This window comes from Eleutherodactylus coqui, chromosome 12 (assembly GCF_035609145.1).
Source record: "Eleutherodactylus coqui strain aEleCoq1 chromosome 12, aEleCoq1.hap1, whole genome shotgun sequence".
Classification (NCBI taxonomy): Eukaryota; Metazoa; Chordata; class Amphibia; order Anura; family Eleutherodactylidae; genus Eleutherodactylus; species Eleutherodactylus coqui.
The window spans coordinates 61040834-61059725 of record NC_089848.1 but is presented as its reverse complement, the minus strand read 5'-3'; the positions used below and the strand labels follow the sequence as shown (position 1 = coordinate 61059725).

Sequence of the window (18892 nt, the reverse complement as noted above, 5' to 3'; positions counted from 1 at the left end):
GAGGTTGGTTTGGTTTACTTGCAAAAGTTGCCACTTGGTAAGGGGAGAGAACCTTGTTTCTTATGAAAGCTGGCATCTGGACAAATGGCATCCACATGCCCACAGAAGGTGTGCGGTGATCATCTCATTGACCGAGGACTGCGTCAAGATCTTTTCCCATGTTTTAATGCTGTTAAATAAAGCTGTGTCTCACCTCACTTACCATACAATATGGTGTTTTATTATACCGTATGTTATCGCTGTTCAGCCTTTTGTTCATACGTACAGAAAGCATGCCAAGTGTTCCGACATTAACAGAAGTGAAGTTTGTTTCTATTAATACCTTAAGATATGGATAGAACATTGTATAGTTCATCAGTGGATTGGTGAATACTACAGGGGTTCTCAAGGACAGAAGGATATTATATGCAGTAGACTTGGCAAATATCTGTAAGAAAAAGTAGACAATACATATGTTAGTGACATATAATGGGAATTCTATACAGGCCAATTAATTATTATATACCTTTCCCAGAATATAAATGGTACTAGAACAGGTATCTGATATATCCTTGTAAGGATGTATGATTCAAGTTTCTTTAAACATATCCTATTCTAGTTAACGGGCGTATCGCTAGCAGGTGTAGCTGCGGCTATAACACATGGCCACTTCTAGGTTTATGTGATATTTCTGCTTCTTCAACAACCTGTCAGAACTATGTTACCTGGCATTCTGTTTTGTACATTTACCAGAACCTTGCAGAGTTTATGTATAGCTGGGGAAATATGCCACAAGTAGGAAGCTTTGTATCTGCTGTGATCCATTATACTCAGTGGATCCCTGGAGATGCACTGCTAGCTAGTCTTCGGTTAAATGGCACCCTGTGTAGAATTTTTGCGCCCCTGTCCTAAGAAAAAAAGCAATATGTATAGCACTGATAAGCAGTCTGCCAGTATTCTACTTGGGCTGAAAACAGAAAGATAGCAGCATACCCACACTACAACTACTTAGTAGATAAATACTGTACCACAACCAAACTCATGACATATATACAGCACTAGGACCAAGCTCATAACACAGAAACAGCATGAATCAACCTTTGTACATAGATACAATAATGTAAACAAGCTCATAACATACATACAACACCATAACCAAACTCATAACACAAAAACAGCATGAATCAACCTCGGTACATAGATGCAATACCAGAACCAAGGAGTGCCATTTTAACGCATGTGCCTGATGGGCACTTCCCGGGGGCCTTAACAAGCATAGGGGTCCCATACTAATGTATGTATGTTAACATTTCAATGCACTTTGTATCATATATGATAATGTTGTGTTGCGGGATATGAACTTGGCTCCAATCTGTCTATGCCATGTGTGAACATGGACCTACTGAACAAACTATCAACCATAGGTCCCCTTGCCGATGGCATCATCCTGGCCACAATGGATGTGGAATCCTTATATTCCAACATTCCAGATAAAGATGGACTGACCGCCTGCCAGGCACACCTTGAGGCCAATCGGGTTGCCTCTGAATCCGTGTTACAACTCACAAGATCCATCCTCATACACAATTATTTCTCCTTTGGCAAAGAGATATTCCTGCAACTCACTGGAACTGCCATGGGCAGTAAAATGGCACCACAATATGCCAACCTTTTCATGGCAAAACAGGAGAGTGACATTCTGGCCTCCTGCTCCAGAAAACCATTGGCCTACTTCTGCTAGATTGATGACATCATAATCATTTGGACCAACACCAAACAAGAACTAATAAAACTCTATGAGATATTCATTGCATTTCAACCCACAATAAACCTGACATTAAGCTACAGAAATCAACTTTTTGGACACCACCATAAACATTTCAAACAACTCAAAAGAGACATCCCTATCCTGGAAACTGATTGATCGGCCAACATACCTCAGATGGGACAGCTTCCACCCTAAACACATCAAAAAGTCGATCGCTTACAACCAGGCCATCAGATACAACCGGATCTGCTCCAACCCAACAGACAGAGAGGAACATCTATGCCTTCTTAAAAGGACATTTTTAAATCAGGGCTACCATTCCACCTCAATTAATGATCAAATCACCAGAGCCACCAGGATACCCAGAAATCAACTACTCCGATAAACAGAGAAGAAAGGAAACAATCGTGTACCTTTAGTAGTGACCTACAATTAGCTAGATATACACAGCTGGATATACTAAGGAAAGCCACAAAGAAACTCCATCATACCCTACACAAGGATGACCACGTGACAACCATATTCCCGGACCCTCCAGTTCTGTGTTACAGCCAATCTTCAGATTATAGGAACTTTACAATCAGGAGTGAATTGTCCTCTGACACACAAAAAGGAACTTATCCCTGTAATGTAAGGAACTGTAAGACCTGCTCACATATACGGACCAAGGACAGGATACAAATCCCCAACACACAACTGGACTATAAGATCCCGAGGACATTCACATGTTCCACGTCTGATGTTGTGTACCTGATCCTGTGCAGTAAATGCCCTGTAGGGGGCCTTTATATTGGAGAAACAGGACAAAAACTTAAAGTGAGGATGAGGTCTCATCGCCACACAATTAAACAGAGAAAGACAGAGTTCCCTGTGGCGGAGCACTTTTCTAGTCACAGACACAACTTGGAAGACATGAATGTTATGATACTGAAAGGCAGTTTCAGGTCACAAAGCCATAGAAGAATTTGAGAATATAAATTTATAACAACTTTTGACACTTTCAATAGAAATCTATAGCACTGCTGGCCTGGTGATCCCTCCCAACACTAATTCAGGGACCATAAAACCTTGACTCCCTTATCAGTGACTATTTAAAGATGTTTCTGTGGTAGTATTCCTTTAAGTACAAATTATGCACATCCATGTCTGTGCTTTGTCTTATGTATGTGTGTATAAATATGCATGCCTCTTCGGAGCTATTTCATTTAAGCCTGAAGCAGAACCCTGTGTTGGTTCAAAAGCTTGCATTAACATCATGTATTTTTGTTAGCCATTAAAAGGTATCATATCTACAAGATTACTTGGTTTCTCTTGCTGGGAACAATCACATTTTGCTCTACTGGCTAACACGGTACCAAACATTTTTCATTATTAACTTTAATTTTGTCACTTCTGTTTCACATTCTAATAACCCATAATTCCTACAGTAAATTATCCATAATTTCTAAAATAAAAAGATTAATAAAAAGATAATGGATGTGTGGATCATCTTGTGAAGCGCAGTACATTGCCTCGTTACTTTCTAGTGTAAATTAGCCTGGCACTATGAACAAAGAGACGTCTACAGTGCAAGAGGAAAATAGACCCTAGACTTAGACTTCCTGTTCTCCGGTTTAGGTCACTGGTTACTAACTTACTCGTCCACTTTATTCCTTGAGTAGTTGTCGTAGGGGCCCCTGTACACTGCTGTGCCCGGGGGCCCATAATGCTTTTAAGACAGCACTACGGATCACATGTAGCCAAGGTTGGCCATAATTAGATATCTTCTATGTAGCAATATCTAGGGTAATGACTCCAGTTGACCCCATGTGACAATAAGCTGGTTAAGTAGTACAGAAATCTACATTTTTGGGGTCTCCAGATCATAGAATTCTAAAGCACGTAACTATATGCTCCAACCTATAGTTACTCTAGCTTTTTCCAGTTTTAGCCAAATGTATTTTGAGTTATGTAGCACCTCCCACAGACCAGGCATTGTAAGCAGCAATACAACCATGTCAGATAAAGCTTATGCTGTACTAAAATGTTCTAGACCAGTTGAATGACATTAGAAGAAAAGCTTCCATATCTATGACTTCTCCTGTGCTGCACTTACAAATGTAGCAAACGATAGTTTGACATGTAATTCTTTATAACTATAATGTACTACAGTGCTGTAAAGTGAGTTATCACGATGTGCCAGTCGTATGTCACATCTGCGCAGTCCTGTCAAAGGAACTGACCAACAGTTACAGACTGAATGACAGTCTGATTCACAAGTGGAACACAGGGAGTCTCTCAGTTGCTAAGACTCCCGAGATAGGACAATAGATAGGGGCAGAAATGGAGGAGAGTCCTAGGACAGTGACAGTGAACCTTTTAGAGACCAAGTGCCCAAACTGCAATCCAAAAGCCACTTATTTTCTGCAAAGTGCCAACATGTCAGGGGGCGGGGCTTAGCATGATGTACGATTTTATCCCTGTCGTTCTAAAAAGGACAGGGCTGCTTCAAAATAGACAGCGTGCAGATTTTGACTACTTTTTGGATGCGAAAATACCGCAGAATGTCTTCAGCGGAAATTTCTGTGGAAAATTCTGCAGCATTTCTGCATCCAAAAAGCAGTCAAAATCTGCATGCTGTCCATTTTGAAACAACCCTGCCATCCCACAGAGGCCCCCAGTGTAATAGAGGCACCCCACAGCGGCCCCCAATGTAATAGCGACACCCCACAGCGGCCCCCAGTGTAATAGCGACACTCCACAGAGGTCCCCAGTGTAATAGAGACACCCCACAGCGGCCCCCAATGTAATAGCGACACCCCACAGCGGCCCCCAGTGTAATAGCGACACTCCACAGCGGCCCCCAGTGTAATAGCGACACCCCACAGCAGCCCCAGTAGTAATAGCGACATCCCACAGCGGCCCCAGTGGTAATAGCGACATCCAACAGCGGCCCCAGGGGTAATAGCCACATCCCACAGCGGCCCCAGCGGTAATAGCGACATGCCACAGCGGCCCTGGTGGTAATAGAGACATTCCATAACGGCCCCGGCAGAAATAGTGACATCCCATAGCGGCCCTGGCGGTAATAGTGACATCCCATAGCGGCCCCGGTGGTAATAGCGACATCCTATAGCGGCCCCGGCGGTAATAGTGACTTCCCATAGCGGCTCCCCCACTCACATTTGTGGTGCGCTCTGCGCTGTCATCCTGCACCTCTCAGCCTCTGCTGCCGCAGCTCCCAGGGTCGGCGCTGTCCTTTATGCCATGGCCACTGGGCAGGCTCTGCAGTACCTTTGTCGCCGCTCTCAGCCTCTTCGCAGTCCTCCGCCCCCAGTGAATCCGTTGGGTGACAGGTGTATTATGTCGCCCCCACCTTACTTCTGGTGGCGAAATATTACACCAGTATCGAGGGCATATCAACTTTTTCCACACCACTTCTGCCCTACTTAGCAATTCCAGCAACCTGATTGGTTGTTTGGGTTGGCTGATTCACCGCCCTTCACTAGGGGGTGAATCAGCCAACCCAAACAACCATAGGTTTGCCACCACTGTCCTAGGATCTTTCCATGATCTGACCCTTGCCAATAAAATGGAGCACCTGCCCTAAGAAGGGCAACCCCACATCTGGAACCTAAATTGATTCCCTAGGTGTAATATAGAAGTGAGTGAATATATGAGGACAAGGCAGGACAGAATAGAGAAGGCGAAGTCAGGGTTCAAGAACACAAAAAAGTGAATACTGGAGAGAGAAGCTGGCAGTCCAAAGTCTAAAAGCAGAACGCATGAAAAGAAACACTCAAAGGCAAAACATACCTAGTCACTGAGCAGGATCAGTATACAAGTGTGTTACCAGAATCCTCTGCAAAGACCAGCCGGAATAAATACCCAAACAAGCCAATCAGCCCAACAACATTAGATGTTTCTTCCTCAGTGTTCAGCGCCAAATGCCATTGCACATGCACATTACAGGGTTTGACACTGAAGTCGTGACATTACACCAGACTCGAACATGCATCCAATTCCAAACCATTTCTTGTCCATTTCTCGCCCCAGCACATGCTTGCTCTCATGCTGCTGCACCTGAGCTAGTATCACTGGCTCACAGTGGGGCGGCTGGAGGAGATTTAACTCCTCACTCTCACCCAGCCCTCTCCATTGACTTAACACAGCAGCCGTTCAGTGCTGAATGGCTGCTATTTACACTTCGTTTCACACTACATTTATGTAGCATAAACGATGGACGATGAGCTGATTGCTCATCGTTCAGTGCAAATAGCAGCCGTTCAGTACTGAATGGCTGCTGTGTTAAGTCAATGGAGAGGGGCGGGGGGAGCACGAGGAGACAACTCTCCTGCAGCCTTCCCGCTGAGAGCTAACGATACTAGCTCCTGTGCGGCAGCACGAGAGCGAGTATGTGCGGGGACGAGTGTCAGGCATCGTTTTCCCAACATTCGTCCAGTCTAAATGGGCCCATAGGCGTACCAGCAGGGGGTGCCGGGGTCGCCCTCCACCATACACTTTCACTTCGCACTGCACTGTTGGCGGCCGCGTGCTTAGTGCGGTCCGACCGACAGCATGAGCCAGAGACGACAGTAGGAGAAGGGAGGAGGAAGAACTTGGAGAGAGGACAGGGGAAGAGGAGGGGGGATGGGGGAAGGAGCAGAGAGGACAGAGATACAGACTCACGGCTCAAGGGCACAGCACAGCACGGCATCGAGTGGACCAGGTATGATGATGCCATCTCCCTGCTCCTTCCCTCCTGCTGACACAGCTGCTCTCCTCACCAGAGAAGTAGTCCTGGCACCGGGTATGTATCTATCTATCCATCTGCTTGTCTGCCTGTCTGTATGTCTTTCTATGTGTCTGTCTATCTATCTTGCCTGGTCTATTTATCTATCTATCTTTCTATCTATCTATCTCATATCTATCTATCTATCTATCTCATATCTATCTATCTATCTATCTCATGTCTATCTATCTCATATCTATCTATCTATCTATCTATCTCATATCTATCTATCTCATATCTATCTATCTATCTATCTATCTATCTATCTATCTATCTATCTATCTATCTATCTATCTATCTATCTATGAGTCTCTCTCATATCTATCCATCTATGTATCTTTCCATCTCTCTCAGGCCTCATGCCTACTTGCATGCGCGGCGCTGAATCCTGCAGTGAAATCCGTACATGCCCGCAGACGTGGAGAGGTAAAATACATTATACTCACCTCTCCGGACGCTGCGGGGCTCCCCTCTGTGCAGGTCGGATCTTCTTTCTTCCGGTCGGCGGACGTGCTTGGCACGCTGGCAGCGTGCCGCGTGCATGTGCACCAATGTATTAAAAAAATCTCCTGCTCTCCCGCGTATCCGCGGCAAAGCACAAAAACAGCTGCGGCTGTGCCGCGGATACGAACGGCTTCCATAGGCCTCAATAGAAGCCGCGGGAGTTGTCCGTGTGGCAAATCCGCAGGAAAAAGGAGCATGCTGCGATTTCTTCCTGTACGTGTAACCTGCACGCCGGGAAGGAATCCCATCTGCATGCTTTTAGCTGCCCTACCGATGCTAATGCATCCCTATGGGCAGCAAGACACACGGATCTCTCGTGCAGGTGCCACGCGCAGATTTTATAAATAAAATCCGCATGTGGACATTGGCCCTCAGGTATAGGTTCGGGGGGAGGGAGAAAAAGGGCCAGGGGGGGGGGGGGGGGGCCCAAGCTGAACTTTTGCACCCGGGCCCCTGAGCCTTTTGGTACGCCCCTGAATGGGCCCTTAGGGTGGCTTCCCACAGATATTTTTGCGGGTGCAATATGCAGAGAATAGAGCCCATTGATTTCAATGGGCTCATTCTCACTTTCGCACGGAAAAAAAGGTACATATTCTATTCCAGTGCACATTTGTGCACCAAAGGCCCCATAGGGGGAGCACCCAATACCCGTGTAATTGCGGGAAAAGGAACATATCTCTAACTAATTAGGCTACATAGCCTTTTAAGTCACAGCACAGGTGATTTCAATGTGTTCTTACTCATTTCCTTTACTTGCATGTGCATTTCTCTTGAGCGCAAAAAACCAGGACCTGCTCTATTTTCCTGCATATTTGTGCACCAAGGACGCCACAGCTGTCTATGGGAGGTGCGCAAATGTGTGTGAGAAATGCAAGAACATGCGCAACGCACTGTGCACTTCCATGAAGAAGAGACATCTACAGCCTATTATGCTAAATAGCCTTTCCGACACACAGGCAATTTTTTAAACATGCAGCAGATTTTCTGCACTATGTGAAGCCGATTCTTTAAATCCCCTCCACATGGCTTGTACAGTGAGCGCTGCAGGGTGTCTGCTGCGATTCCACCAGAGTAAATTCCGCAGTATCTCCATCCTGTGTGAGAATGGCCTTAGGCCTCATGTCCACGGGGAAAATAAGATCCGCTGCAGATTCTCCATGGAGAATCTGCAGCGGGTCCCTCCTGCCCCGCGGACATGAGCGCCGAAAATAGCAATTTAAAAGCATTTACCTATCCGGCGCGGGCGGGGAAAGTCAGCTGTTCCTCACGGCCGGATCTTCATTTTCGGCCGGCGGATGAATTCCTGACGCCGGCGGCACGTCGCCGGCACGTCGTCGACGTGCCGCGCGCATGCGCCGGGCACATCCGCCGAGCCGAAGCAAGGAAGATGCGGCCGTGAGGAAGAGGAGACCTTCCCGGTCCGCTACGGATGGTAAATACTTTAAATTCCTATTTTAGGTCTCCCGCGGATCCGGACGGCTTCCATAGGCTTCAATAGAAGCCCGCGGGAGCCGTCCCCGCGGGAGACCCGCACGAAAATGGAGCATGGTCCAGATTTTTCCATGCTCCATTTTTTTTAAAATCCCTTTTATTGACGATCCGCGGGTATTTATCTACCCGCGGGTGGTCAATGCATCCCTATGGGGTGCGGATCCGCATGCGGGAGATCCGCTGCGGATCTTAAATCATATTTTGCCCGTGGACATGAGCCCTTAGACTTCCTTCACATACATGGGCAGATTTATCAAACTGACTAAGGGTGCCCACCCACTAGCGTTTTTTTATTGCGAAATTCGCAGCGTTTTTTTTTTCTGCAGGGGTCTTTGGGCTATGGGACATGCAAAGCTAAAATCGCGCAAAATCGCGATATCGCGGTAAATCGCGATTTTGCGCGATCGCGATTTTTACATGACAAGTCCCATAGACCCCCTGCAGAAAAAAAAAACCTGCGAATTTCGCAGTGAAAAAAACGCCAGTGGGTGGGCACCCTAAATGGTGCCCACCCACTAGCGTTTTTTTTACTGCGAAATTCGCAGCGGTTTTTTTTTTTCTGCAGGGGTCTTTGGGCTATGGGACATGCAAAGCTAAAATCGCGATCGCGCAAAATCGCGATATTGCGGTAAATCGCGATTTTGCGCGATCGCGATTTTTACATTACAAGTCCCATAGACCCCCTGCAGAAAAAAAAAACCTGCGAATTTCGCAGTGAAAAAAAACGCTAGTGGGTGGGCACCCTAAGGGCGCCCACCCACTGGCGTTTGCGATTTCCGTGCGTGAAAAACGCAGCGTTTTCGCGCCATTTCCATTGACATTCATGGGTGCATTACGAGAAAAATAAGGACACGTATGCAACTGACAGTTCCTATGTTAAAAAACGCAACGGACCGAAAAAAAAACCGCCAGTGGACAGGAACACATTCAAAACTAATTGCTCTTGAGAAAAAACGCAAAACGCAAAGGAAAAAAAAACGCCAGTGGGTGGGCGCCCTAAGAGTGGACTCACACAGGCAGAGGTGTAAAAATGCACGCTATAGCACGACTTTTTGCACAGTGAATGATTCGCTACCGTGTGCTTATCTGCACATTTTTGTGTATTTTCTGCACTGACAGAAACTGTTCACATCGCACGGGACACACCCACGCTGGGATTTAAAAGGCTGTTCAGCCTAATCAGTCCCTGGTGTTTTCAATTCCCCGCAAAATTGCACATTAAGTGCTCATTCACACAAGCGTATATCAGCGGCGTTTTCATGGCCGACCAATATATGCTGCACGGGCTCGGCGTATATGCCGTTGGGTGGGGGAAGGCAGCTTAAAGGGGTTGTCCCCCGGCAGCAAGTGGGTCTATACACTTCTGTATGGCCATATTAATGCACTTTGTAATGTACATTGTGCATTAATTATGAGCCATACAGAAGTTATAAAAAGTTTTTCACTTACCTGCTCCGTTGCTGGCATCCTCGTCTCCATGGTTGCCGTCTAATTTTCGCTGTCTAATGGCCAAATTAGACGCGCTTGCGCAGTCCGGGTCTTCTGCTGTTCTCTATGGGGCTCCGTGTAGCTCCGTGTAGCTCCGCCCCGTCACGTGCCGATTCCAGCCAATCAGGAGGCTGGAATCGGCAATGGACCGCACAGAAGAGCTGCAGTCCACGGAGGGAGAAGACCCCGGTGGCCATCTTCAACCGGTAAGTATAGAAGTCACCGGAGCGCGGGGATTCAGGTAAGCGCTGTGCTGTTCTTTTTTAAAGTCCCTGCATCGGGGTTGTCTCGCGCCGAACGGGGGGGGGGTTGAAAAAAAAAAAAACCCGTTTCGGCGCGGGACAACCCCTTTAACTCTGCTAAGTTGTCTCCCCCTCGCTGGCTCACCTCCTCTCTTCTCCCCTCCGGCTGTTTGCAATTGGAGGGGGCAGGAGGGGACTGAGCTAAACTCCCACCCCTCCCCACCCATTGTCCGCAGCTAGCAATGGGAGTGGGCGGAGCGGAACTTAGCTCCACCCTGCTCCTGTGTCTCCCCTCCCATTACAAACAGCGCCAAGAAGCGGAGAGGAGAAGAGAAGCGGGAGGGAGTTTAGCAGTCATACTGCTAAACTCCCTCCCACCTCCCTTCTCCGGCCGCAGTCATTGGCTCCCATAGGAGTCAAGATAGCTCCCTGCCCGGAGTAAAGGCGCCAGCCGGGTGCTTTTACGCCACAGAAATATGCCTATATGATTTGATGCATTGGAATCTAATGCATCAGATAGTAGAGTATATCTGCAAGCCATGAAAACGCCGGCCCGCATACACTCATGAGAATAAGCCCTAAGGGTGAATGTCCATGAATAGATTTCTACCACGTGTGAATTCCGCTGCTTTTAGGTTCTATTGAACCTAATAGCTTTCTGCCTGTCAATGCTCAAATGTGGATTTCCGCAACGGGAAATAAATTGCGTCATGTTCTACAAACTTGCGATGCGTTTTTAACATTAGAAAGTCCCATTGACATTCACGTTAAAAAAACGCAACTGGGTAGGAGCCCTTACATGGGCATTGTGTGTGTATTTCTGCACCCCCCATAGACTTCTATGGAGTCTTAGGTGTGCAAAAGTGCACCAAAATGGAGCATGCTGCGGGTCTGTTCTGCATGTGAGAAAGCGAAAGTGAGAATGAACCCATAAAAAACAATGGATTCTATTCTCTGCGCATTGCATGCTGATTTTGCGTGCGCAAAGATGCCTGTGTAAGTCTGCCCTAAAAGAAGAACTGTTGCCCACAGCAACCAATCAGAGCTCAGCTTTCATTTTACTAGAGCAGAATACAAAATGAGAGCTGCGCCGTGATTGGTTGTTGTGAGCAACTAAGACAGTTTTATCTTTTAGACTGTTTCCCCAATTCTCTGGCATTTTTGAGTAACAAATCACCAGATAAATCCCACCCAGTTCGTGAATGATGCCGGTGTTTTTTACATGGCCGTGTTTGTGCGAGTATTTGCGTGCACAAATCACAGAAAATACAACTTGATTTCAATGCCAAGCGCTGCGGAATAAGTTGGCGCTATACAAATAAAGATTATTATTATTAATGCCTTCAGTCTTATCTGCCTGTTTTGCATGTGCATTTCGTACGCACAGAAAAAGGGAAGACCTGTTTTATCCTTCTTTTGCAGAACATGCTTTGAAGCAGTGGAATGTGAGCGAATTCATTGAAATCAACAGCCTCTATTCTCTGTGTATTACGTACACAAATTTTGCGCACGCAAATACGCCCGTGTAAATCCACCCTAAATTGTGCGGCTATGACTGCATTTTTACATGAGGATCAGCTGCGGAATTTAACCCTAGTATTCCAAGGGTTGAATTCCATAGCGCATTTCTGCAGCAAGAATACATATGCTGCAAATTTAGAAAGTGCAGCAGTTTTCAAAAACGCTGCAGATTCATTGCAGAGAATACCCCCACCATATGAAGGAGATCTTTTTTCTTATCCCCACCACATGACTTAGGCTTCTTTCACACGAGCTCAAATTCGCCAGCGTTTTCACGGCCGACCAACATACGCTTCCATCTGAGGCGTAGAAGCTCGTGAACAGGCGCACAAATCTAACGTTGGTGCGCCCGTTCACATGGCATGGGATCCGGTGCATATGCACTGAGCTCACCATGCCGTCGCCCATTTCCCCTCCCTCCCCATCGCAGGCTCACCTCTCGTCTCCTCCCTGCTTGTTCTTTGCGAAGGGAGGAGGCGGGACAGGGGCAGAGCTAAGCACCAGGCTGCCGTACCCCCTCCCATTGATAGCTATGGATAAGGGACGGGGAGAGGGTGGTAGCTTAGCCCCGCCCCATTGTCCATAGCCGTCAATGGGAGGAAGCAGGATGGGCCGGTGCTTAGCTCTGCCCCCTTCTATTGTACAGAACGAGCGGGGAGGGGACGAGGGGTGAGCCTGCACTGGGGGGGGGGGGGGGGAGGAGAGCAGAGGGACGGAGTTTAGCAGCCATGCTGCTAAACTCCCTCGCACCTACAGATGCTCCTATGCAGCGGCAGACATATTCCGGCCGAAAAGATAGTTCCAGGACTATGTTTTGGGCCTGACGTAAAAACGCCGGCGCTATATTGGCGTCCGGGTGCTTTTACATCGTTTAAAGGCAGGCCAATATGCGCTCGTGTGAAAGAAGCCTTATATTTTAAATGCTACAGAGTTTTTACTTGTAAAGGTAGTTTTGTAAATAACATTAAAGGCATCCTAATAATTTTTTATTAGGTGATTAGACTCTATTCATAGTTGCATTCGAAGGTTCTATCTAGGATTCTGGCTGCCTTTTCACTTTTTTATAATCAAAAACTTAAAGGGGTTGTCCCGCGCCGAAACGTTTTTTTTTTTTTTTAACCCCCCCCCCCCCCCCCCGTTCGGCGCGAGACAACCCCGATGCAGGGGTTAAAAAAACAAACCGGAGAGTGCTTACCTGAATCCCGGCGGTCCGGCGTCTTCATACTCACCTGCTGAAGATGGCCGCCGGGGTCTGCTCCCTCCGTGGACCGCAGCTCTTCTGTGCGGTCCATTGCCGATTCCAGCCTCCTGATTGGCTGGAATCGGCACGTGACGGGGCGGAGCTACACGGAGCCGGCATTCTGCACGAGCAGCCCCATTGAAGACAGCAGAAGACCCGGACTGCGCAAGCGCGGCTAATTTGGCCATCGGAGGCCGAAAATTAGTCGGCACCATGGAGACGAGGACGCCAGCAACGGAGCAGGTAAGTATAAAACTTTTGATAACTTCTGTATGGCTCATAATTAATGCACAATGTACATTACAAAGTGCATTAATATGGCCATACAGAAGTGTATAGACCCACTTGCTGCCGCGGGACAACCCCTTTAAGTTTTACAATGTAAATACAGTTCACAAACCCAACTATAAGGGCTCCTTCACACGGGTGTATGCACAGTCGCGCATGCCTCACCGCAATGCATTTGCGTTCTGAATTAGGTTTTTTTGCAGTGGAATTGGAGTATTTTACTGTACTTTTTGTGCCCACAGGGCGTGTTCATTTGCGCCCGGGACACAAGCATGTCCCGATTTAAATGGCTTTTTAGCCTTATGAATTCCAGATGTGTTATTTTTCCTACAGAATTGCAAAGTGTATTGCACATCCCCTTGCTAATCACGCATGCATTTGTGCACTCCCCATAAACTTATATGGGGACCTTTGGTGCGCACAAAGCTGGTGCATGCTGCATTTTTTGCGGGTGCGAAATGCTCACACAAAATACGCAAATATGAAAGAACCAATTGAAAACAATGGGGTCTATTCTCTACAAATTCCCCACTCTGTGCAATATCTGTAGAGCTGAATCATCATTTATCACTGCCCAACGATGATTTTGTTTCAGGCTCAAAATTAGCATATTCTTACGTATTTCCATCTGCTGAATTCAAAAATCACTATAAAAATGACCGATTAGCTCTTGCTTTGGAGATACAGTGACATGTCATTTATTAGAGGTTACATTTTTATTTTGTGGGAATGTTTTTGGAGGGTTGCTGTCACACCTCTCCACTGACATAGCACGATGTTCTCCATATGTTTATAGCCTATAAACATAATAAATGTGGCTATGACTGAGTTTCATATTGTTTCTGTTTTTCTTTTTTTTCCAGAATTTCTGGTTTTGAAGTGTAAAATTTGCTCTATCAAAATGCCACAAAAATGTGTAAATTTAGTAAATAATTTTTGTTACATTTGTAGTGAAATAACATTTTCGTCACAGAAACGCAATCTGACGCCTCTTGTGAAGACTGCCTGTCATCATTATTTTGGTATGAAGGTAGGGGACCAGGATAAGTCGTGGGCTCCACATATATGTTGCAATTCTTGTTCAGCTAAACTACAAGAATGGCTGAGCAATAAAAAAACGATCTATGGCTTTTGCTGCGCCTATGGTTTGGCAGGAACCTACAAACCATACAGATGACGCTATTTCTGCTTGACTCCGCTTATAAAGGCAGGATTGTCAGTGAAGAAAATAACAGTTCAATACCCTAATCTTCCATCTGCTATTCGACCTATTCCACATTCAGTTTTTCGGTTCCTACTCCACCCCAACATTATGAACTTGAAGTAGAAAATGAAGAAAGTGTGGAAAAAGAAGAACCTAACAAGCCTTCCACATCCCATGACCCTGACTTTGAGGTAAAAGATGATACACCGCACAGACTGAGTCAAACGGAATTGAGTGATCTCATTCGAGACCTTGACTTGTCAACATAAAAGGCGGAACTTCTAGGGTCAAGACTACAGCAATGGAATCTTCTCCAACGTGATGTCAGGGTCTCACAGTACAGAGAACATCAGAGGGATCTGCTTCCTTCTATTGAAAAGAAAAACAATCTGGTTGTTTGCTGCGACGTTAAGGGCTTGGGAAATGTTTGAATTTGAACCATGATCCAACTGAATGGAGGCTTCATAGACTCCTCCAAGCTTAGTTTGAAAGCTGTATTACTTCACAACGGCAACCGTCTTCCTTCTATTCCTGTTGGTCATGCAGTTTACATGAAGGAGACTTATGCAAACATGGCAGCCCTCCTCGACTCAATCAAATACACTGAACACAAGTGGTAAATCTGTGGTGATCTAAAAGTCATCTCTGTACTCTTGAATGCATCTGGGGTACACTAAATACTGTTGCTTTTTATGTATGTGGGACAGTAGGGACAGGAAATCAAATTACATTTAAGTGGACTGGCCTGCAACTAATCTTGACTCTACCAAGAAAAATGTCGTTGGACCCAAAAGATGTTCTTCTTCCGCCCCTTCACGTAAGGTGTTTTTAATTTAAAATGTTGTCAAAGGTATGAACCAGGAAGGACAGGCATTTAAGTACTTAAGAGACAAATTTCCTAGATTGAGTGATGCAAAGGTTAAGGAAGGTCTTTTTGTTGGGCCACAAATTAGACAACTTGTAAAGGACTAAGTGTTGGAGGGAAAAGAAAAGGAAGCTTGGCAAACCTTAAAGGGAGTTATTCATGGATTCTTAGGCAACAAAAGAGATGATAACTACACTCAGTTAGTGACAGTACTTCTGGAAAAATACCAGCAACTTGGACGCAACATGTCCCTTACAGTCCATTTTCTCCACTCCCACCTTGACTTTTTTCCTCCTAGTTGTGGAGCTGTCAGTGATGAACACAGAGACAGATTCCACCGGGATATTTCTGTAGTGGAACAAAGATATCAGGGCCGTTGGAATGAAGCAATGCTTGCGGATTACTGCTGGTCTGTTTGTAGGGATGCTCCGGAACTCACTTACAAAAGGCAAGTCAAAAGAAAACGATCTCATAAAGCCACCACATGATTCTCTTCACTCCAAACCACCTGCCAGGAATTCTTCCATCAATTTAGAACTCTTAGAATGTAACCGTCATGAAAAAAAAATTCAAATGCACGTTCAATGTTATTAGCATATGTAATTAAAATGTATCATTTTCTTTTAATCCATTAAACTAACATACTTCCACCTATTGTATCACAGAAACTAGAGCTAATAAAAAATTTTCTTTGTCATTTTTGTTTTTCTCACCCCAAAATAGTAAGAATTAACTCATGAAGTTAAGGAAGCATTCCAAAATATTTTTTTTTGTTGGCCGGTGTAATGTATCATAGAAATATTTCAAATCAATGTCTCCAATGTGGAGTCAAGAATCGGTCATTCATAGAACAATTGTTGTCCATTGATCTGTTTTATCACATAATAAACAATATTATCCACAAACGCCACAGGATTTTCCTTTGCTAACATGGGACTACAGCCTATTAAACCAGGTGATGCCAATTTTGAAGAGTTTAACCATGTTCCCATTGCTTCTCAAATTTTGTCATTACACCCCTTTTCTGGTATACCCTTTTACTGCATTTTTGATGGCACAGGAAGTACAGTCTGCAGAGTGATTCGTACTGCTAAAAATGCCAGAACATTGACAGATCCCACTAAAGTCAATGGGATCCACCAAGATTTGCCAATATTTTTGGAAAATACATGCGGCATTACTGTTATGGCTCCATTACATATGGAAGCAAAATGAAACATCCTATTCTACATAGTAAGATCTATTCTGAGATCACTATCTGCGCTCTACAATCATAAAGTTGACTGTATGAAAGGAAAAAAATGAATCAGTAATGAAACATTGCTTGACTGATGGGACCAATTGCCATCAGCTGGAATGCCAATGTACCTACGGAGATTACTGTGCTGGTTTGTGTATTATCTATGGGATCACAGAGGAGTATTTGCTTTGCGGCAGATGCCTCTGTACTGCATACCAGAGCCAAGAAGTTACGGCCTGGGATCCTCCTCCCTATCTATATTTCATAAGCAGCAGATATCTCCCACACTGGGCAGTCCATACTGTCTATTAGGAATTTATCCCAGTTTGGCCGGGTTCCCATGTACCCAGCCATCCGCCTTTTTTTCCCCTGTGGCATTGTAGTGAAACTCCAGAGGAAAACTGATGGCAGGACTGATTCTATAGTTTGCTGTGGGTCAGTTAAAGGCATCCGGTCCATCAATTGAGGATGCTGGATGTGAAAACATTTTATGCATCTTTTCTGGGTCCGACTATATGGATGCCAGACTGGTTCAAAAAGTGCAACAAAAGTCCGACAGTTGTGTCTTAGCTCCAATGTGAAAACACTAGCCAAATACAAGCGATGATTGGGAACCCAGCCAGAAACACAGGGGCATATGCTCAACTACGGAGCATAGTTGCGCATGAATAGTTTTCAAAGTTGACGCTATTCCACGCGAGTTTGAAAAAAAAAGCGTGAAGATAGGTCCTGCCCCATCTTTGCTTGCCCGTACTATTAACGGATAAGAATACCACTAATGACAATGAAATCATTGAAATCAGTGGTTTTACCTTGTCCTGTTATGTGGCTGTGATTATCATGGCCGCATAACGGGACTAAATCACGTCATCTGAAGGAGCCCTTATGAAGATTGTATTTAGGACCATTAATATAGGTATACTTCAAAGGAGCAGTAAGGGTGATTTCAGACGACTGTATGTGCGATTATACACGCTTTAGCGCAGTGAATGACTGTGATTTGTGCACATATTTGCGCATAGTATTGTACTTTTAGCGCACACAGGGCCAGTTCATATGCGTGTGCAAGACGCCCCTGCCCTGATTTAAATCGCTATTTAGCCTTATTAGATCCAGATTATTTTCCCTGCAGTTTTGCGCAGTGTTTAACACATCTCTTTGCAATTTGAGCACGGAGATGCCTTTTATGGTGCACGAATACGCACGAAAATTTTTTTATGTACACACGAAAAACGACCACAGAAAAACGTTAACAAGAATTAACCCATTGATATTAATGGGCTCTATTGTCTGCGTATTGCATGGGCAAATTTTGTGCGAGAAAATATGCATGCAAGTACGGTCGTCTAAGGGAGCAATTCTCAGAACTGGACACATATATAGGATAAATTAGTGATTAGTTAGTAAGCCTGTTAAATAACACTACAATCAGCTATTCTAAGCTCTACATTTTTGGGCAGTTTCAGAGGAGTGTAATGTAACACGTTTGTAATATGGATCCATACAGCCGTACAAGTATTTGATTTATATTTGCCTTCATATATTTTGTTTTCAACCGGACAAATACTGATTCATATATTTACCCAATACAAAATAATCACAATATGGAGGCAAATACAGAAAAAATAGCTGCAGTAAAATAAATAAACAGCTGTGAAAAAAACGGCCATGGGAATAGATAAATCGATTTACATTAGCCGCATATTGTGGTCCGCTTAACATGGACCAAACACTGAGCTAAAATACCCCCGTCTGGAAGTGGCCTTAGAGATTTTCTAGTTTTATGAAACTATTATCTTATTATATAATGAGACAACAGAGCAGCCAGTAATCTACAGTAAGAATACCCTGCCGGACATCTTCCAATATCGGAGCTGTACAGCCTTCAATCAGAATGTCTTCAGACGTCAGACAGTGGATTGGAAAGGGTTAATATAGCAACATATAAAAAAAAGCATAGATACAAGATGCAACGCATTTCGGCACGTGACATTGCGACTTTCTCAAGCCTTGAGAAAGGCTCTATATCACGTGCCGAAATGCGTTGCGTCTTGTATCTATGCTTTTTTTTTATATGTTGCTATATTAACCCTATATGAATAAGCCTTAGGAGCACCACTAGTCCAAGATTTTTGAGCGCAGAGGATTTTTTACTTTTACTCATTAATGCTCACTTTGCGCCCACTTCTTTGCATTTGAGCGCACTTTCTCTTGCTGCTCTCTATACAAGAATACTGCAGTATAGCTTAGCCTACCAGGACCCTGAGGTGACCACTGATTGTATTTCTTGC

General features: G+C 45.0%; 1 long non-coding RNA gene across 1 annotated transcript in view; it reads right to left on the bottom strand.

Moving 5' to 3' along the window:
• Positions 1-284: 284 nt before the first annotated feature.
• The window catches only part of LOC136587186 (uncharacterized), a 26554-nt gene continuing 7946 nt past the window's right edge, over positions 285-18892 (bottom strand). Inside the window, exon 3 of the long non-coding RNA XR_010787432.1 lies at positions 285-427. This is a non-coding gene — a long non-coding RNA (uncharacterized lncRNA). The remainder of the gene's footprint in view (positions 428-18892) is intronic.